Source organism: Entelurus aequoreus, linkage group LG04 (genome assembly GCF_033978785.1).
Source record: "Entelurus aequoreus isolate RoL-2023_Sb linkage group LG04, RoL_Eaeq_v1.1, whole genome shotgun sequence".
NCBI classification, from domain to species: domain Eukaryota; kingdom Metazoa; phylum Chordata; class Actinopteri; order Syngnathiformes; family Syngnathidae; genus Entelurus; species Entelurus aequoreus.
The window spans coordinates 84,533,549-84,557,015 of NC_084734.1; positions in this window are offsets into that span (position 1 = coordinate 84,533,549).

The window sequence follows — 23,467 nt, forward strand, 5'->3', positions numbered from 1 at the left end:
ATAAAGACAACTTCAGATCGTTTTCTTTGTCTTACTTTGGCCAAAAATAGAACAAACACATTCTGAAAATATTACAATAAAAATATAGAAAAAAAATACTGTCAGCCGTAAAGTTTAGATTCATGAAGAAAGTGAATGAATGTTTATAACTGAATAAATTTATATATGCATAAAAATGTATTTTCTTTTGTTTAATTTTTTTAAATGAATGAAGTAACGTTTATGACAACCCTTTTCCAAAACACAATATAGAATGTGAGATATAACAGGATAATGCATTTATTTATAATTTGTTTTCAAAACGGTTACAAAAAAGTGGGACCCCAAAAATGTACTCCGGGACCCCATTTTTATGACTTGATGGGGTCCCTAGCACCCCATTTTGAAAATTCCTAGTGCCAACACTGATGGAGTATTGGTGCGTGCAAAACAGCAGCAGGTGGCTGTGGCCTGCGGGCCGGTTCTAATACTAATCAAATATCGTCCCGGGGGCTATAGATAATTCATTCGCGGGCCTTGACTTTGACACGTAGGTTCTAATGTAACAGCCAAAAAATTAAATTTTCATCATTGTGTACCCATTTTGCAGCAGACAGATAACTCCAAACAATGTTTCTCTGTAAAAAGCGACTAATCCTGAATAATAATAATTATTATTATTTAATCACTGTAATTAATTAATTTCACCCAAACAAACATATTTATACTCTATATACAATACAGGCCAAAAGTTTGGACACACCTTCTCATTCAACGCGTTTTCTTTATTTTCATGACTATTTACAATGTAGATTGTCACATCAAAACTATGAATGAACACATGTGGAGTTATGTACTTGGCAAAAAAAAGTTGAAATAACTTAAAACATGTTTTATATTCTAGTTTCTTCAAAAAAGCCACCCTTTGCTCTGATTACTGCTTTGCACACTCTTAGCATTCTCTTGATGAGCTTCAAGAGGAAATGGTTTTCACTTCACAGGTGTGCCTTATCAGGGTTGATTAGTGGAATTTCTTGCTTTATCAATGGGGTTGGGACCATCAGTTGTGTTGTGAATGAGAAGGTGTGTCCAAACGTTTGGCCTGTACTGTAGATATTCATATCATGACATCATTACATTGACAGCTGCATCACAAGACAACAACAGCAGAGTACACACACGATTCAGTTCGTCATTCGTCATTCACCTGTCTTGCTCTCACGAACGTGTCAGTCGAGTCGCCTGCTGCCGTGGCTCCGCTTTCTCCTCGTCTCTGGCTCCGCCGACACCGCCGACATCGTCTTCCTTGTCTCTGGCTCCGCCCACGCCAACGACATCAGCCTCCTCGTCTCTGGCTCCGCCCACGCCGACGACATCAGCCTCCTCGTCTCTGGCTACGCCCACGCCGACAACATCAGCTTCCCCTCCCCTGGCGGGCCGTGCCACGGCGTCGCCCGCTTCCTCGTCACCGGGGGGCCGTCCCAGCTGGCCGTCCCAGCTGGCCTGACGCATGGGTGGCCATCAGGCATGCGGCCCTCTCGTCGGCCACGGGTGTGGCAGTTCCATGGGCGACCGCCCCACCAATTGCAACGGCGTTCAACTCGCCGTCGCCACCTGACTCTTCCCCGCTGGTTGCAGGGACACTTGGCCTGCCGCCCACCGCCTTGTCCTCCCTCCGCCCTCCCGTGACTTTGGACTTTTTTGTTTTTTTGTTTATCTAGAACGTCTGGAATCTGTTATCGGAAGGGGGGCTACTGTCAGGCTTGTCACTGACAGTTTGGTTATGTTTTGGTTAGGGATGTCCGATAATGGCTTTTTGCCGATATCCGATATTCCGATATTGTCCAACTCTTAATTACCGATACCGATATCAACCGACACCAATATCAACCGACACCGATATATACAGTCGTGGAATTAACACATTTATGCCTAATTTGGACAACCAGGTATGGTGAAGATAAGGTCCTTTTTAAAAAATAAAATAAAATAAAATAAGATAAATAAATTAAAAACATTTTCTTGAATAAAAAAGAAAGTAAAACAATATAAAAACAGTTACATAGAAACTAGTAATTAATGAAAATGAGTAAAATGAACTGTTAAAGGTTAGTACTATTAGTGGAGCAGCAGCACGCACAATCATGTGTGCTTACGGACTGTATCCCTTGCAGACTGTATTGATATATATTGATATATAATGTAGGAACCAGAATATTAATAACAGAAAGAAACAACCCTTTTGTGTGAATGAGTGTGAATGGGGGAGGGAGGTTTTTTGGGTTGGTGTACTAATTGTAAGTGTATCTTGTGTTTTTTATGTTGATTTAATTAAAAAAATCAAAACAAAACAAAAAAAACCCCGATACTGATAATTAAAAAAACGATACCGATAATTTTCGATATTACATTTTATAGCATTTATCGGCCGATATTATCCGACATCTCTAGTTTTGGTTTTTCCTCTGTTTTATTTCCTGTCAGCGCTCTTATTTTGGTTCAGTTTCCTGCTTTTCTTTCTGAGTGCTGTTTCCCCTCAGCTGCGGCTGATTGGCACCTGGCCACACCTGGTGTCAATCAGTCGGCTGCTATTTATACCTGCCTTGCCCTCCAGTCAGTGCTGGAGTATTGTACGCTGTTTCCTATATGCTGTGGACCAGTGGTCCTCAACCGGTACCGGTCCGCGGCCCGGTACCGGTCCGTGGTTCGATTGGTACCGGGCTGCACAAGAAATAAAAAAAAAATAAAAATAAAAAAAAAATGTTTATTTTTTATTTTTTATTAAATCAACATAAAAAACGCAAAATACACTTACAATTAGTGCACCAACCCAAAAAACCTCCCTCCCCCATTTACACTCATTCACACAAAAGGGTTGTTTCTTTCTGTTATTAATATTTCTGGTTCCTACATTATATATCAATATATATCAATACAGTCTGCAAGGGATACAGTCCGTAAGCACACATGATTGTATTTTTTAATGACAAAAAAAAAAAAAAAAAATACAATTTTTTTTTTTAAAAACCGCAGCCCCCCTGGTCCGTGGGACAAACTTTCAGGTGTTGACCGGTCCGCAGTTACAAAAAGGTTGGGGACCACTGCTGTGGACTGTTTGCTGGTTGCTGTCTCCAGTTTTCTCGTTTGCTGGGCCCTGTTCGCTGTTTCCAGTTCACCTGTTTTCCTGGTATCCTGTTTCCTGGTTTGTGTTTTGTCCTGCATTTTTTGGACATTAAAAATCACATCTTCCTGTATCAAGCCTGCCATCTCTGCATCTTGGGGTTCGTCACCACCAATACTTGACAGACCTCCACCACTTGACAGAACCGCTCAGATTTTTTAGGACATCGTCTCTTTTTGCGGCCCGTGGGCGAGGGCACCACGCACTCCCGGATTTCATCAAAGTTACCCATTATTGATGCTTTAATTCACGGCAAAACAGAGACAAAGTGAGCAAAGATGAGCGCTGATATTGGATGACGTCACCACATTTCGATTGGGCCTGATGGATTTGTCTGTTTGTGCCACAAAGACAGCAAGGCGCTAGTGGGCTTCTGAACTAGAACGGAATATTCAATTGTCAAATGAGAGAGAGAGAGAGCGAGCCAAGGCCAGCTCTTTCGAAAGCAGTATTTATGTTGACAAAAGGGGGAATTGGAACCAATGATATTAGTGATACATCACTCGAATTTGATAAAGCTCCGATGTGGCTTTTGGCTGACCTTATCTGGAATGATCACAGCCGCACGATCAATTTCTTAGAGCAGGTTGTTTGACGAAGTAGCGGTGTGAGCGGTGGTTGGACGGGGTGTGTCCAGCGGAGGTGATGACTCTTGAGGCTGCTTGCGGCCTGGCCGGAGGCCAATAAATAGAATGCTGCTGAGTGCACATTTTCGCAGTGCACTGAGACCCAACCATTAGTTGATTGTTACTGGGGGCAACTTACTTATTCAGCTTGCAACATCATGACCAGACCTTCTTTTTACCGCAATTCATATCAATTTTGGTTTGGGTTTGAGAGGCCAACAAGTCATCATTTAATCAGAACAGAGTTCCTAGTTTATCTTAGCTCTTCAATAGTGCCTTTCACTTTAATTAATACCATTCGTGAAGAAATGAACAGACCCATTTCCCCCAATTGCCATTAAGAATAAAACTGGTGCTGCCACTACAAGTAAATTACATTAATTATAATCTTTTGTGCTCAAGATGCTTTGTCAGACATGCTCTCATAAGCGTAATAAAACTATTTTTAATGTTTTATCGTCCTTGTCAATGACGTGGACAACTTCAAAACCCCAAACCAGTGAAGTTGGCACGTTGTGTAAATCGTAAATAAAACCAGAATACAATGATTTGCTAATCCTTTTCGACCTGTATTCAATTGAATACTTAACGTTCGAACAGGAAATCTTTGTTATTTTTAGCAAATATTAGCTCATTTTGAATTTGATGCCTGCAACAGAAAGTTGAGGAATGCTCATCCAACACTTATTTGGAACATCCCACAGGTGAACAGGCTAACTGGGAACAGGTGGGTGCCATGATTGGGTATAAAAGTAGATTCCATGAAATGCTCAGTCATTCACAAACAAGGCTGGGGCGAGGGTCACCACTTTGTACACAGACCCGCAGACGTGAGTACATCACCCCTATACTAGCGTCCCTTCACTGGCTCCCTGTGCGTTACCGAATACATTTTAAACTCCTACTATTTGTTTTTAAATGTCTAAACAACCTCGCTCCAGCATATCTCTCCGACCTCCTTCAGCCTTACTGCCCCCCCTCGATCCCTAAGATCTGCCGATCAGCTGCTATTGACGGTCCCTGACGCAAGGCTGAAGCTTAGAGGTGACAGAGCTTTCGCCGCTGCTGCTCCCGAGCTCTGGAAGGGCTTACCTCTGAGTGTTAGACAGGCCTCCTCTCTTCCTGTTTTTAAATTGCTCTTAAAAACTTACTTTTATTCCATGGCTTTTAACACTGAGTGATCTCCATCCTGCTATGGCGTCCCACAATGCACCTGCTGTGAACCTGTTTTTATGTTTTATTTATTTATTTATTTATTTATTTTATCGTGCTCTGTTTGTGTTGTGGTGTGCTTGCTCGTTTCTCTTGTGTTATCTTTTAACCTGCCCATTGTACAGCACTTTGGCTACCCCTGTGGTACATTTGAAATGTGCTTTATAAATAAAGTTGATTTGTGAACAAATGTGTGAGCAAATTGTCAAAACAGTTTGAGAACAAAATTTCTCAACGAGCGATTGCAAGGAATTTAGGGATTTCACCATCTATGGTCCGTAATATCATCAAAGGGTTCAGATAATCTGGAGAAATCACTGCACGTAAGCAACAAGGCTGAAAACCAACATTGAATGCTCGTGACCTTCGATCCCTCAGGCTGTACTGCATCAACCAACATCAGTGTGTAAAGGATATCACCACAAAGGCTCAAGAACACTTCATAAAACCATTGTCAGTAACTACAGTTGGTCGCTACATCTGTACGTGCAAGTTAAAACTCTACTATGCAAAGCGAAAGCCATTTATCAACAACACCCAGAAACGCGGCCGGCTTCGCTGGGCCCGAGCTCATCTAGGATGGACTGATGCAAAGTGGAAAGGTGTTCTGTGGTCTGACGAGTCCACATTTCAAATTGTTTTTGGAAACTGTGAACGTCGTGTCCTTCCGGAACAAAGAGGAAAATAACCATCTGGATTGTTATAGGCACAAAGTTCAAAAGCCAGCATGTGTGATGGTATGGGGGTGTATTAGTGCCCAAGGCACGGGTAACTTACACATCTGTGAAGGCACCATTAATAATGCTGGAAGGTACATACAGGTTTTAGAGCAACATATGTTGCCATCCAAGCAAAGTCTTTTTCATGGACGCCCCTGCTTATTTCAGCAAGACAATGCCAAGCCACGTGTTACAACAGCCTGTAGTCCAGACCTGTCTCCCATTGAAAATGTGTGGCGCAATATGAGGCCTAACATACCACAGCGGAGACCCCCGGACTGTTGAACAACTTAAGCTGTACATCAAGCAAGAATGGGAAAGAATTCCACCCGAAAAGCTTAAAAAAATCGGCCTCCTCAGTTCCCAAACGTTAACTGAGTGTTGTTAAAAGGAAAGGCCATGTAACACAGTGGTAAAACTTGTTTGCAATGTGTTGCTGCCATTAAATTCTAAATGAATGATTATTTGCAAAAAAAAACAAGTTTCTCAGTTCGAACATTAAGTATCTTGTCTTTGCAGTCTATTCAATTGAATATAAGTTGAAAAGGATTTGCAAATCATGTGTAATTCGTAAATAAAAACAGAATACAAACGTGCCAACTTCACTGCAAATGCTCCTGCAAATATGTTTAGTGGCAGCCATGTTTTTCAACCAACCTTGCTCCAATACGACAGACATATACTTGAATGTCCCCTAAAGGTGCGTACCAAATTTTGCGCTGATGTGGTGAAAAGCCCTCAAATTACAGTGGGTGTTTTGCAGAACATATTGAGCTGTGTGAGAAATTTCAAGTCAACCCGACATGCCATATGGTGTATTAGTCGGAGAAATAATAGCACAAGCGGCACAGCAGGGGTGCATGTTTTGACAAATTGTCGCCCTTTGACCACCCCAGGGGACACACCCTCCAGAGGCTTGAATAAGGAAACCATTTAGAACTGAAGAAGCCTTCTGGATGAAACAACAAGTCCGGTTGCCTCGATTCAATTCCTGCTGCCGTTATTGGGTTCTTTGTTTGTGTGTCTCGCACGTCGTTTTGTCTGAGGACATTCACGGAAACAAAACGGAGCTGACAAAACTGGTGTGAGAATTGATGGGACACTTTGTCACGTTTCAGCAAGTCCTTTGTTCATCACAAAGCTTTTGATGGCAAATTAGAACAACAGCCACATGCGGTCGGAGTGAAAGTGCTGAAAGGAGGAAAAAAACATTTGCTTGACAGTATTCTTCTGTTTAAAAAAACTCTTCTGCCTTCACTGAATTAAACAAAACAAAACAACAACTTTGTGGCTAAGTTAGTATTTGCTCAAGTGGAAGGTCATTGCCCCCGCAGCAGTTTTCCATCAAATTCCAAGAAGCTGACACATCCTGTATCGTTTAACACAACTCATTCTGAGCATCATGGACCGCGTGCCATATATCCTTTAAAGGCCTACTGAAAGCCACTACTACCGACCACGCAGTCTGATAGTTTATATATCAATGATGAAATCTTAACATTATAACACATGCCAATACGGCCGGGTTAACTTATAAAGTGACATTTTAAATTTACCGCTAAACTTCCGGTTCGAAACGCCTCTGAGGATGACGTATGCGCGTGACGTAGCCCGGCGAACACGGGTATGCCTTCCACATTGAAGCCAATACGAAAAAGCTCTGTTTTCATTTCATAATTCCACAGTATTCTGGACATCTGTGTTCGTGAATCTGTTGCAATCATGTTCATTGCATTATGGAGAAGGAAGCTGAGCAAGCAAAGAAGAAAGTTGTCGGTGCGAAATGGACGTATTTTTCGAACGTAGTCAGCAACAACAGTACACAGCCGGCGCTTCTTTGTTTACATTCCCGAAAGATGCAGTCAAGATGGAAGAACTCGGATAACAGAGACTCTAACCAGGTGGACTTTTGACTTCGATACACAGACGCCTGTAGAGAACTGGGACAACACAGACTCTTACCAGGATTACTTTGATTTGGATGACAAAGAAGCAGACGTGCTACTGTGAGTATGCAGCTTTGGCTTCTAAACATTTGATCGCTTGACCGTATGTGCGCAACTTTTTTTTGCGTATGTACGTAACTTTTTTAAAATATATAAGCTTTATGAACCTTAGGTTAGGTGAACGGTCTTTTGGGCTGAGTGATTGTGTGTGTTGATCAGGTGTTTGAATTGTATCGGCGTGTTCTATGGAGCTAGGAGCTAGCATAGGAGCTAGGAGCTAGCATAACAAACACGCAGGTGTTTTTATGCAGGATTAATTTGTGGCATATTAAATATAAGCCTGGTTGTGTTGTGGCTAATAGAGTATATATATGTCTTGTGTTTATTTACTGTTGTAGTCATTCCCAGCTGAATATCAGGTCACCCCCGGCTCTCACAGCATCTTCCCTATCTGAATAGCTTCCACTCCCCACTAGTCCTTCACTTGCACTTTACTCATCCACAAATCTTTCATCCTCGCTCAAATTAATGGGGAAATTGTCGCTTTCTCGGTCCGAATCTCTCTCACTTCATGCGGCCATCATTGTAAACAATAGGGAACTTTGCGTATATGTTCAACTGACTACGTCACGCTACTTCCGGTAGGGGCAAGCCTTTTTTTTATCAGATACCAAAAGTTGCAATCTTTATCGTCGTTGTTCTATACTAAATCCTTTCAGCAAAAATATGGCAATATCGCGAAATGATCAAGTATGACACATAGAATAGATCTGCTATCCCCGTTTAATTAAAAAAAATTCATTTCAGTAGGCCTTTAAAGTATCTTTGTTTACCATTTAAAGATACAGGCTCTTATTTTGACATGCAAATGTATATTATTGATCTATTGATCTTCGGGCTCGGTCTGCTATTTCCTGAAGATGATGAAGCACATGCACGAGAGGTTAGCTGATGTTAACGAGAATAGGAGGCGTGTGGTTTTCTATTTATAATGGTTTCTATAAACAATACCAATGATGTACTTTGTTACGAGTGAGTGGTGCATCATTGCTGTCCAATGAAAAACATGTGAAGTATCTCCCCTAGCTGAAACATGAAGAACCTATGTGTATGCTTTTCCATTAAATACAACAAAAACGTACAAATATGGGGCAAAAAAATTGCTTTTCATTGGCGGAAACAGTTGTCCAATTAAAACTTATATCTCCACATGAGTTTTTCTATGTTAGATCCAAAACATGAATAAATGTGACCTGTTGTTTTTCAGATGAAGACTTTCAACATTTGGAGAGAACATGTTTTCATTGACACCTTTGAAAAACATTAGAGGTGTAACGGTACGTGTATTTGTATCGAACCGTTTCGGTACGGGGGTTCCGGTTCGGTTCGGAGCTGTACCAAACGAGTTTCCACACGGACATATTAAGTAGCGTAACGCACGTTGTGTAAACAATGAACAACACACGGCATGCTAGCAGCTAACGGGCTACGATAGACTGACCATACGTCCTCTTTTCACCGGACATGTCCTCTTTTGCGGAGCTGTCAGGGCGGAGTTTCTTTAATGCCTCAAATGTCCGGCATTTTGAGTTAGGGGTTGCGTGTATTTTCAATGTACGTTCAGGGTTAAGAAGGGGTTAAAAACAAAACAAATTGTGCACGTGGCAGCATTGGTGAGGGAGGGGCAGAGACAGAGAGAGAGCGAGAGAGTTATGATAAACGTGCATGCGTCGCCAGTCTCTGCTTTTTATCCATAGATATATCAGATTAAATTTTTTATTATCTATAGCAGGGGTGTCAAAAGTGTGCCCCGGAGGCCATTTGCGGCCCACAGCTAATGTTTTAAAGGCCCACGGCACATTCTAAAAATACTATTAAAATAAACAAAAACATAACAAAAGTGGGACGGCGTGGCGAAGTTGGTAGAGTGGCCGGGCCTGCAATCGGAGGGTTGCTGGTTACTGGGGTTCAATCCCCACCTTCTACCATCCTAGTCACGTCCGTTGTGTCCTTGGGCAAGACACTTCACCCTTGCTCCTGATGGCTGCTGGTAGCGCCTTGCATGGCAGCTCCCTCCATCAGTGTGTGAATGTGTGTGTGAATGGGTGAATGTGGAAATACTGTCAAAAGCGCTTTGAGTACCTTGAAGGTAGAAAAGCGCTATACAAGTATAACCCATTTATCATTTATTAAGTATTGTATCTATTAAGTATCTTTGGAAAGGAAACAATTTGATATTGGATCATTTCAGAATGTGGACAGAATTTTAGAAATCTAAGCAGTTATAAATACAGTATATAAATATTAATACAGTATATCCCCAAATAGTGCCCCCCCCCCAATCCTAAAAACATGTGTCTGTGGGCGGGGGGGGGGGGGGGGGGGGCGTGGCCTGTGAACCTGCAGCGAAGCGGTGTGTGCCAGGGCCGGCTTCGAGATTACCGACAGGTGCGTAGATGGCACACCTGGGCCGGTTTATCGCTCTGTTAAAGAGCAGCAGGCTTGTTGATGATGGAGAACGAGTACGAGCACGAGCATGAGAGAGAGCGAGGACTGACACGTAACGCAATGACTGGAAAGGAACACAAAGAACATTTATTGAAAAATAAATCATTGTTCAGAACTATGAATGAAGCTGTCATGTCCGTGATTGGTGGTCTGAAGAACCCGGAAGAGCAAGTCTTCCACAGTGTCGTTTACTCCCCAATAGCCCATTATTTACCCCCCTACACCAGGGATATTCAATTTAATTGTTTTGGGGGCCACATTTCCAGAAAGCTAAGGACTAGGGAGCAGACTTCTACCTTCACTATTAGGCCATGTCTACATTAAGCCGGATAACTCCTTAAACTAATAATTATTTAGCCTAAGCCCCGTGTCAGCCACACTAAACCATTGTTTAAGGTTCCCCTCCTTGGATAATTTTTTACACGGGTAAGTGTAAAAAATGACTCATTGATCGTTTACAAACTGAGTTCGGAGAGGAAGTGACGTCAGAAAGATGGTGCCCCACACAGGAAGTGACGTCAGAAAGAACGCGCCGCAGACAGCTTCATAACAACGGGTTTCATAACTCGGAGCTAACCCTTGGAAAGATGGAGGCGAGTCATCCAGACATGCCCGTGTTTCTCCTTCTTCTACAAACCCCGTTTCCATATGAGTTGGGAAATTGTGTTAGATGTAAATATAAACGGAATACAATGATTTGCAAATCCTTTTCAACCCATATTCAGTTGAATGCACTACAAAGACAACATATTTGATGTTCAAACTCATAAACTTTATTTTTTTTTTGCAAATAATAATTCACTTAGAATTTCAGGGCTGCAACATGTGCCAAAGTAGTTGGGAAAGGGCATGTTCACCACTGTGTTACATGGCCTTTCCTTTTAACAACACTCAGTAAAGGTTTGGGAACTGAGGAGACACATTTTTGAAGCTTCTCAGGTGGAATTCTTTCCCATTCTTGCTTGATGTACAGCTTAAGTTGTTCAACAGTCCGGGGGTCTCCCTTCTGCTATTTTAGGCTTCACACATTTTCAATGGGAGACAGGTCTGGACTACAGGCAGGCCAGTCTAGTACCCGCACTCTTTTACTATGAAGCCACGTTGATGTAACACGTGGCTTGGCATTGTCTTGCTGAAATAAGCAGGGGCGTCCATGGTAACGTTGCTTGGATGGCAACATATGTTGCTCCAAAACCTGTATGTACCTTTCAGCATTAATGGTGCCTTCACAGATGTATAAGTTACTCGTGTTTTGGGCACTAATACACCCCCATACCATCACACATGCTGGCTTTTACACTTTGCGCCTATAACAATCCGGATGGTTCTTTTCCTCTTTGGTCCGGAGGACACGACGTCCACAGTTTCCAAAAACAATTTGAACTGTGGACTCGTAAAACCACAGAACACTTTTCCACTTTGTATCAGTCCATCTTAGATGAGCTCAGGCCCAGCGATGCCGACGGTGTGTCTGGGTGTTGTTGATAAACGGTTTTCGCCTTGCATAGGAGAGTTTTAACTTGCACTTACAGATGTAGCGACCAACTGTAGTTACTGACAGTGGTTTTCTGAAGTGTTCCTGAAACCCATGTGGTGATATCCTTTACACACTGATGTGGCTTGTTGATGCAGTACAACCTGAGGGATGGAAGGTCACGGGCTTAGCTGCTTACGTGCAGTGATTTCTCCAGATTCTCTGAACCCTTTGATGATGTTACGGACCGTAGATGGGGAAATCCCTAAATTCCTTGCAATAGCTGGTTGAGAAAGGTTTTTCTTAAACTGTTCAACAATTTGCTCACACATTTGTTGACAAAGTGGTGACCCTCGCCCCATCCTTGTTTGTGAATGACTGAGCATTTCATGGAATCTACTTTTATACCCAATCATGGCACCCACCTGTTCCCAATTTGCCTCTTCACCTGTGGGATGTTCCAAATAAGTGTTTGATGAGCATTCCTCAACTTTATCAGTCTTTTTTGCCACCTTTCCCAACTTCTTTGTCACGTGTTGCTGGCATCAAATTCTAAAGTTAATGATTATTTGCAACAAAAAAAAAGTTTATCAGTTTGAACATCAAATATGTTGTCTTTGTAGCATATTCAACTGAATATGGGTTGAAAAGGATTTGCAAATCATTGTATTCCGTTTATATTTACATCTAACACAATTTCCCAACTCATATGGAAACGGGGTTTGTACATGTACAGACGCTTGTGGAAATCACACATGAATACCTAAAGAGAAAGCGATTGCAGCTATTTGGGAAACAACACTTCTCAGACGGCAAGAGAACTTTCGAATGTCCAGGTCATCTGTGATTCTACTTACCGAAAAACTTTGTCCATTTGTTGAAGGAGAGACAACGAGAATGCGGGATCCTGTGGATGTAATAAAAAAGGTAGCGTGTGCTTTGTATTACCTGGCCGACAGGGGAAGACTACGGAAAACATCGAATGCATTTGGACTGGCAAAGCAGACCGTATCAGTTATTGTCCGCCATGTATGTTGCGGACTCAACGTCTAGGTCCAGAGTATATAAAGTCACCAAAAACAAATGGACAATGAAGGTGAAGGCAAAAGAGTGAGGAGTGTCCTGACCAGATATCTAGATCCCTAGATTGATTGTTGTCAAATGTTCTTTATCATATTGTTTACTTCCAGAGGTGGGTAGAGTAGCCAGATATTGTACTCAAGTAAGAGTACTGTTACTTTAGAGATGTATTACTCAAGTAAAAGTAAGGAGTAGTCACCCAAATATTTACTTGAGTAAAAGTAAAAAGTATGTTGTGAAAAAACTACTCAAGTACTGAGTAACTGATGAGTAACCTGTTCGTTTAAAGATGACGGCAACAAAAAATGCACAAAAACATAAAAATAGCAATGAGCAAATTCAGAGCCAGGAATATCTCTTAAGCAACTAAAACAATAATATATATTAAATAATAATACATTAACATAAAAAAATTAAGGCAAATTGAGCCACAATAACTTAACAGCACCATAGGCTCAGTAGGCAGAGATTACAAAGGAAAATAACAAGTTAGCCTTTACGCAAACCATAAACTGATAGGTGTGGGCTGCATCTGGGAACACACTGTGCACTTCTGATTGGTGTTTCTATGCATGCGTGTGTGTGTGTGTGTGTGTGTGTGTGTGTGTGTGTGTCTTTGTCTGTCTCTCTGTGAGGCTGCAGTGCATTGATAAATGTCCCCACACGATGTACATTTGACAGTGATTCATAGCAGGGAAGCTAACATCAGCCTACGGTGATAGCCAAAATATCTACTAACGTTACTTACTGCGATGTGCTTCCTCAAATTTGACGTCAAGTTCATGTAAACTTAAGCTTGTTGCCGCTGAAACTTAACGTGTAGTTAACTATGTGACCGCCTGGCTCTGTTTGATTGGTGAAACGGAGTCAAACGTCACCAGTGACTGTATTTGAATGGTGAAACGCAGGCATGCGATAGATCCTACTTTGAAGGTCTGTCTGACAAACCAAAACAAACAAAGCGTGCATTAACAGATCAATAAAAATCAGTAGCGAGTAGCGAGCTGAATGTAGATAAATGGAGCGGAGTAAAAGTAGAGTTTCTTCTCTATAAATATACTCAAGTAAAAGTAAAAGTATGTTGCATTAAAACTACTCTTAGAAGTACAATTTATCCCAAAAGTTACTCAAGTAGATGTAACGGAGTAAATGTAGCGCGTTACTACCCACCTCTGTTTACTTCCACTTGTCCAATAAAGATTTGATTAATTTATGATGGCTCAGGTGTGATTCACTACAATAGGGCCCCACAGCACACTGGATTCCAGTTAATTGAAATACCACAACACTGGATATTTTTCAGATAAGTTACATTTAATGTAAGAACTTGCACACAAAGCAACACTGGAGGTGACTAGGACTTGTGCATTTTCCGCGCATGCGTACTAGGTCGCGTTGCGCCGGCGGACGGAGGGTGTCTTAAACGATGGCATTGTGTGTGTGTGGACAAGAATAAGGTTAGGTGGCATATACCCTGGATAACCTGAAGCAGCCTCAGTCTTGTTTTGTATATTCCTGAGAACCAGCATCTTCTACAGTATACATTTGATTTTTGTATATTCATTTTGTCAGCGTTACTATAATTGGTTAAAAAAAACCTGTCCTGTTTATACAACAGGAGCGTTCTGGCGTTTTCAAGGACCAAAGATCCCCCATAGTGTTTTTAAAGGCCTACTGAAAGCCACTACTACCGACCACGCAGTCTGGTAGTTTATATATCAATGATGAAATCTTAACATTGCAACACATGCCAATACGGCCGGGTTAACTTATAAAGTGACATTTTAAAATTCCCGCCACACTTCTGGTTGAAAAACTCCTTTGGATATGATTTATGCGCGTGACGTCACAAAATCCACGGAAGTGGTTGGACCCCATCGACCCCGATACAGAAACCTCTTGTTTTCTTCGACAAAATTCCACAGTATTCTGGACATCTGTGTTGGTGAATCTTTTGCAATTTGTTTAATGAACAATGAAGACTGCAAAGAAGAACGTTATAGGTGGGATCGATCGGTGTATTAGCGGCTAAGTACAATACTTACAGCAACACAACAAGGACTACTTACTACGCCTAGCCGATGCTTGCCGCCAAACCCACGGATGAAGTCCTTCGTCGCGCCGTCGATCCCTGGAACGCAGGTGAACACGGCTGTTGATGGGAAGATGAGGGCTGGCTGGCGTAGGTGGAGCGCTAATGTTTTTATCATAGTTCTGTGAGGTCCGGTTGCTAAGTTGCTAAATTAGCCTTAGTGTCGTTAGCAACAGCATTGTTAAGCCTTACCAGGCTGAGAATTTTTAACCGTGTAGTTACATGTACATGGTTTAATAGTATTGTTGATCTTCTGTCTATCCTTCCAGTCAGCGGTTTATTTATTTTGTTTCTATCTTCATTTGAGAACGATGCTATCACGTTAGCTCAGTTGCTAAGTGTGTCACCGATGTATTGTCGTGGAGATAAAAGTCACTTTAAATGTCCATTTCGCGTTCTCGACTCTCATTTTCAAGAGGATATAGTATCCGAGGTGGTTTAAAATACAAATCCGTGATCCACAATAGAAAAAGGAGAGAGTGTGGAATCCAATGAGCCAGCTTGTACCTAAGTTACGGTCAGAGCGAAAAAAGATACGTCCATCACTGCCTCTCCAGTCCTTCACTGTAACGTTCCTCATCTACGAATCTTTCATCCTCGCTCAAATTAATGGGGTAATCGTCGCTTTGTCGCTCCGAATCTCTCGCTCCATTGTAAACAACGGGGAATTGTGAGGAATACTAGCTCCTGTGACGTCACGCTACTTCCGGTACAGGCAAGGCTTTTTTTTTTTATCAGCGAGCAAAAGTTGCAAACTTTATCGTCGATTTTCTCTACTAAATCCTTTCAGCAAAAATATGGCAATATCGCGAAATGATCAAGTATGACACACAGAATGGATCTGCTATTCCCGTTTAAATAAAAAAAATTCATTTCAGTAGGCCTTTAAGAATCCGCTGCAAACATGTTAGTCCCTTCTAAGGTTTTTTAACCGAACTCATGTTCAGTTGAATAGAACTGCTGAGCCCAATTGAACTGTATTGCTAACCAAAACAGCAGCAACTACAGACTGTGCTGTATTTCCTAGCATTCCAAGCACTGTGCTTGTTCTGATGTGGTGTGCATAAAATGTTATGTTTTGGTAAGCAACGTATATGTGGATAAAAACACATTAAAGAAATATTATTTTATTACATTATACAGTGGTACCTCAACTTACAAGTCGTGGGAGATACGAGCTGTCGCTCGGCTTTTTGTTATGCTCTAAGTTACGGGCATAATTTGAGTTACTAGTCCATCCTGCCACTGACTGAAGTAGTATTTGTCACAGGGTTGTGCCGTTTGACCAACAAATAATGTTACATGTTGTCGTGCTGCGTCTTTTACAAACCCCGTTTCCATATGAGTTGGGAAATTGTGTTAGATGTAAATATAAACCACTGTATGCTTTTTTTCCATGAAGATATCTTTATCTTACTCAGATGTTTTGCAAAAGTCACCATCGTCAGTCATGATGATTCCCAGCTAAAAGCTCCACTGAAGACGGATGCTCTGCTTGGTTGACAAAATTGTCCTTCCCAAAGATAGTTATTTTATTTATAGGTTTGTATGTTTTTTTTTCTCCCGTGATAAATCTAATCTCCCGGATCATTCAGCGAACATGGACATGGAGTGGGTTCTCACAGTGGGAGGTCGATACCGCAGATCTCTGCCACTGTGCGTGGAGGGATCAAAATGCGATTGATTTGTAGCTGAACTGAAGGTGCAGAAGCCTTCTGTTTTGAGGCATACAGTACGTGGGTATGAGCAGCACAGCATCTCAGAATCTTTTTGCAGGACGAGCCAAATGGGAAAAAGTACATGAGTGAAAATAAACTTTGCGTGGAGGTTTGTAAATAAGTTCCAAATAAGGCCTAACAGATCGCTCTCTTGACATCTGCCACGGCCAAGCCTCTTGGAGAAGGGAGATATTTTCATCCTGAGAATTGTTATGGACCATGAGATTGTCCAGCATGGAGGATCGGGGACTTGGAATATTCTTGTAGACCAGGGGTCACCAACCTTTTTGAAACCAAGAGCTACTTCTTGGGTACTGATTAATGCGAAGGGCTACCAGTTTGATACACACTTAGATAAATTGCCAGAAATAGCCAATTTGCTCAATTTACCTTTAACTCTATGTTATTATTAATTTTTATTTTATTTTTATTTTTTTAATAATGTCCTGCCCAGCTTCTCAGGCAAATCATATAGTAGATGTAGATGCCCATATCGGCTGTTCAGATTTACTTTACAAAAGAGAAGTGTAGGATACTCCTCTTGTTGACTTATTTGTATTTTGACTTTATTAAATGTATTTATATTATCATTTGGTGCAGCCGGGCCGGAGCAGGAGGGGATAGAAAGAGAAAAAAAAAGGAAGACAGAGGGGGGAATTGTGGGGACAAGAGGGGGATTAGACAGAGAGACAAAAACAACAACAGCAAACACAACAACAACAACAACAGAGCAACATCAGCAAATACGACATGTACAAATATGATGGTAAAAGTAATAGCAAATAAGCAGTTAGTGAAAATGAAAAATAATACAGAAATGACAATGAGCATTATTACATTAAAAAATAAGCAATATGAGTACCAATAGAAATAGCGCTATTGATAATAAACAATACCAATACTTTACCTTTATTATCAACAATACAATTGTTCGAATGCAACAATACATATACGTAATGATAACTTGAGATACGAAAGAATGCAGAAAAATGGAGGGGAAGAAAGAGAAGCAACCTACATTAACCTTGTAGATTGTTATAGTAACAATAGGTTAAGCTTTGTCAGTGTGACATGTGTTATACCTAGTTTACCCTAGGGCAACAACGTTAATATATGTTTGACCGGGGCGGTATAGCTCGGTTGGTAGAGTGGCCGTGCCATCAACCTGAGGGTTGCAGGTTCGATTCCCGCTTCCGCCATCCTAGTCACTGCCGTTGTGTCCTTGGGCAAGACACTTTACCCACCTGCTCTCAGTGCCACCCACACTGGTTTAAATGTAACTTAGATATTGGGTTTTCACTATGTAAAGCGCTTTGAGTCACTAGAGAAAAGCGCTATATAAATATAATTCACTTCACTTCACTTCACTTGATGAAACGTGATTATGTGCATGAGTGTATGTGTGCATATGTACTTGTATATGTACAGTATGTGTATATGTGTGTTTGTACAGTGAATGTATATGTATAGTATGTATATGTGTGTGTTTGTACAGTGAATGTATATGTACAGCATGTGTATACAGTATGTGTGTTTGTACAGTGAAAGTATATGTACAGTATATGTATGTGTGTGTTTGTACAGTGAATGTATATGTACAGTATGTGTATTTGTGTGTTTGTACAGTGAATGTATATGTATAGTATGTATATGTGTGTGTTTGTACAGTGAATGTATATGTACAGTATGTGTATTTGTGTGTTTGTACAGTGAATGTATATGTACAGTATGTGTATACAGTATGTTTGTATAATGAGTGTGCGTGTGGATGTACGAACTTTGAGTGTGTAAATATGTACTGTATTTGTGATGTATGTGGGAGCGTAGGTACCTATGTATGTATGTATGTATGTGTGTGAGTATATGTGAATCTGCATGTACAATACATTTGACTCCCAGTGTGTGCGGGAGCCAGAGTACGGCCCCAGCCTCCCCGAGAGCCCATCCCACAAACAGTAGGTGTGGTGCCCAGGGAACCAGGGATCACCGCCCCCACGCAGCCAAGCCGGACAGCGACAGGGACCCCAGAGCCCGGCCCACCGCGCCGCCCACAAGGGCCAGCAGCAGGCCGCAGACAGACGCACCCGGCAGAGGACAAGGCACGAGAAAAGCAGGGGGAAGCCAGACCCCAAGCCAGCGAGAGACCCCACCCCACACGGGCAGAAAGGCGGAACGCCCCGCCCGAGGGGCCCGGAGACCCCCCGCAACCGGACGGGAAGACCGCCCCCGCCCCACCGGCAACCGGGCCCCCACGAGTCCACCCCCCACCCCCGGAGAGCGCGGCGAGGCCAGCCCCAGGCCACCCCACCCAAACCGGCCGCCACAGGACCACCCAGCACGGGGCCACGAGAACCACCCACCCCACCCGCAGGGACCCCAACGATGGAGATGGAACAACCAGCAACCGCCCCGCCGATTCCCCCCCCTGAGGTAGGGGAAAATAAATAAATAAAATAATAATAATAATAATATTAATAAAATATATTAAAAAACTATAATTTTTTTTAAAAGAATTAAAAGAAGATCACATACATGCTGACACACAAGGTCGTATGTTATTATTAATAATTAATGATATTTACACTTAATTGAATGGTTTAAAAGAGGAGAAAACACAAAAAAAATGACAATTAAATTTTGAAACATACAGTAGTTTATCTTCAATTTCGACTCTTTAAAATTCAAAATTCAACTGAAAAAAAAGAAGAGAAAAACTAGCTAATTCGAATCTTTTTGAAAAAATTAAAAAAATAATTTATGGAACATCATTAGTAATTTTTCCTGATTAGGATTAATTTCAGAATTTTGATGACATGTTTTAAATAGGTTAAAATCCAATCTGCACTTTGTTAGAATATATAACAAATTGGACCAAGCTATATTTCTAACAAAGACAAATCATTATTTCTTCTAGATTTTCCAGAACAAAAATTTTAAAAGAAATTCAAAAGACTTTGAAATAAGATTTAAATTTGATTCTACAGATTTTTGTAGATTTGCCAGAATAATTTTTTAGAATTTTAATAATAATAAGTTTGAAGAAATATTTCACAAATATTCTTTGTCGAAAAAACAGAAGCTAAAATGAAGAATTAAATTAAAATTTATTTATTATTCTTTACAATAGAAAACATTAATTTACTTGAACATTGGTTTAAATTGTCAGGAGAGAAGAGGAAGGAATTTAAAAGGTAAAAAGGTATATGTGTTTAAAAATCCTAAAATCATTTTTAAGGTTGTATTTTTTCTCTAGGATTGTCTTGCTGAAAGTTATAAGAAGCAAAGTAAAAAAAATAGTGAATTTATTTAAACAAGTGAAGACCAAGTCTTTAAAATATTTCCTTGGATTTTCAAATTCTATTTGAGTTTTGTCTCTCTTAGAATTAAAAATGTCGGGCAAAGCGAGACCAGCTTGCTAGTAAATAAATACAATTTAAAAAAATAGAGGCAGCTCACTGGTAAGTGCTGCTATTTGAGCTATTTTTAGAACAGGCCAGCGGGCTACTCATCTGGTCCTTACGGGCGACCTGGTGCCCGCGGGCACCGCGTTGGTGACCCCTGTTGTAGATGATTTAAAAAAAGGTCTGAGCCCCAACAACTGCTGCAAAGAGCTGTATGAATCTAAAAGTCTGTACTTTGCAGACAACATACAGATACAGATAAACTGCATGGACAATGTTGTATGATATTATCAATCCGAAGCTGGTCTAGAGCAGTAGTCCCCAACCTTTATGTAGCTGCCGACCGGTCAACGCTTGAAAATTTGTCCCACGGACCGGGGAGGGGGGGTATGGTAATTTTTTTTTTTTGTCATAAAAAATACAATCATGTGTGCTTACGGACTGTATCCCTGCAGACTGTATTGATATATATTGATATATAATGTAGGAACCAGAATATTAACAACAGAAAGAAACAACCCTTTTGTGTGAATGAGTGTAAATGGGGGAGGGAGGTTGTTTGGGTTGGTGCACTAATTGTAAGTGTATCTTGTGTTTTTTTATACATTTTTTTATTTTATTTTATTTGGTTGGGGACCACTGGTCTAGAGCCCTTAGGCCCCTTCTACACTAAGCTTGCTAATGTTATCCAGGGTAAATCCCACCTAACCTTATCCTTGTCCACACACACACAATGGTCGTTTAAGACCCCCTCCCCCCCTCCGTCCGCCGGTGCAACGCGACCTAATACGCCTGCGCGGAAAATGCGCACGTCATAGTCACCTCCAATGTTGCTTTGTGTGCAAGTTCTTAAATGTAACTTATCTGAACAATATCCAGTGTTGTGGTATTTCAATGAACTGGAATCCAGTGTGCTGTGGGGCCCTATTGTAGTGAATCACACCTGAGACATCATTATTTAATCAGATCTTTAATGGACACGTGAAAGTAAACAATGTGATAAAGAACATTTTACATCAGTCAATCTAGGGATCTAGATATCTGGGGCCGTACTTATCAAGCTTCTTAGAATTACTCCTAAGAAGTCTGCTAAGAGTTGACTTAAGAGTAAATAAATTCTTCGCTGAAAGCTGCACTTAAAAGTTAGTTATCAAGCGTCTTACTCACACTTTCAGCGAAGTGTAGGACTGAATCTTAAGTGTCACACTCAGAGCTGAATTATGACATTACTATGTGCCGTAAACGGAATTTTAGGTGACGTCATTTCTGTGTCCATAGAAATGACCAATCACGGAAGGGAATCCGTTGTCTAAGAATAAAGAAATATCTTGGAAATATTTAAGTGGACAATGGGAGTGTATATTTTGACAATAAACTACAAAATAATACAAAACAAACTAGTCCCCGCCGGCACTCACGCTACCGCTCCCTCTCTTCTATCGCCCACACACTCACTGACGTCACTCACCTCACGGCCACACACATACGCTACTGTCATAACATTTTCTTTCCAATTCATTAATTAGGCAACTAATTTGAAACTGGTGTGGGTGGCTCTATATATACTAGCCCACTGCAGCCACATGCAGAAATCAACAAGGAATCGAAAAGTATTAAATCTGTGACAAAAATAATATCTGCTCTGTCTAAACGATACCGTTTGATCAGCTGCTCGTCATCAAAAAAACAAACAAACATTGTTCCGTTCCCTGAACGTTCGCGCACGTCTCTCTCGCCTCAGTGCCATCCCCTGCTGGCAACTCCTAACCACTTAAGACACCTCTGAAGGTCTCTTAAATATCGTGGAGAGTAGGAGTGATTCTTAGACTTAAGAACGTCGATAAAAAGCTTTTATTCTTAAGTTTGAGAGTAGGACTAAATTTCGCAAATTCTCAGGACTTAAGTGTAAAATGGCACTCTAAGAAGCTTGATAAGTACGGCCCCTGGTCAGGACACTCCTCACTCTTTTGCCTTCACCTTCATTGTCCATTCGTTTTTGGTGACTTTATATACTCTGGACCTAGACGTTGAGTCCGCGACATACATGAAAGACAATATCTGATACAGTCTGCTTTGCCAGTCCAAAAGCATTCGGCATTTTCCGTAGTTTTCCCTTGTCTTCCCTCGACGGCCAGGTAATACAAAGCACACGCTACCTTTTTTTTATCACATCCACGGGAGCCCGCATTCTCGTTATCTCTGGACAAAGTTTTTCGGGAAGTAGAATCACAGCTGACCTGAACATTCAAAAGTTATTTGGCCGCCTGAGAAGTGTTGTATCCCAAATAGCTGCAATCGCTTTCTCCTAGGGTATTCATGTGTGATTTTCACAAGCGTCTGTACAGACAGAAGGAGAAACACGGGCATGTTTGGATGACTCGCCTCCATATTTCCAGTGGTTAGCTCCGAGTTATGAAACCGCTTTATTATGACGCATCTTTCTGATGTCACTTCCTGTGTGGGGCGCGATCTTTCTGGCGTCACTTCCTCTCCGAACTCAGTTTGTAAACAATCAATGCTCACTGCTCGCTGTACATATCTTACCAAGTCAGACCTACACTGTTTCAATGCCCATTTCTCTGATGATGCAATTGTTGATGACTGAAGTGCTGTTATCAACCAAACCCTCCTCACCCCCCCCCCCCCCGGATTGTAAATAATGTAAATAATTCAATGTATATACTCTGATGATTAACTTGTGTGATGACTGTATTATGATGATAGTATATATTTGTACCATGAATTGATTACGTGGACCCCGACTTAAACAAGTTGAAAAAAGTATTCGGGTGTTACCATTTAGTGGTCAATTGTACGGAATATGTACTGAAATGTGCAATCTACTAATACACGTTTCAATCAATCAATCAATCAATCAATGAGTCCATACAAAGCTAAGAGCCGGAGATTCAATAAATACACGGCGCAATTACCCGTGTAAAAAATTATCCAAGGAGGGGAACCTTAAACGATGATTTAGTGTGGCCGAAACGGGGTTTAGGCTAAATAATTATTTGTTCAATTAGTTATCTGGCTTAATGTAGACAGGGTCTTAGATTCAGCTATCTCTTCAGAAAAGGTAGGACCATAGGACACCCCATTGTGTAACTCTTCTGCTCCTGAAGCGCTGCACACTAAACAGAATGTTAAACATGCACCACTGCTCTGTGCTTTTATTTTTCCGACAAATACGCTGCATGGGGGTGCTGTTGCCTTACCACAAACTTTGAACCCAACTTGAAATTTCTCAGAAATTAAATGCACAACATGTGTTCTGTCTGTCCGTCCAATAAACCCAGACTGCATACAGATCTTGCTTGGTGGAGGTAATGGCCCGCTTAGAGTGTGTGGAAGCCAATATTCATTCTTCCGCAACAAAAGACCTGAAGGCTGAGTTAAGCTCTGTGCAATGGAGGTGACGTGGACTAATCCTTTAATCAAATGTGCATCAAAATACAATTGTGTCTGTGTTAACAGGTCCTTTGCTTCAATTACTTATCAGCACATTAACTCAACAGTCCTGAAATCCCT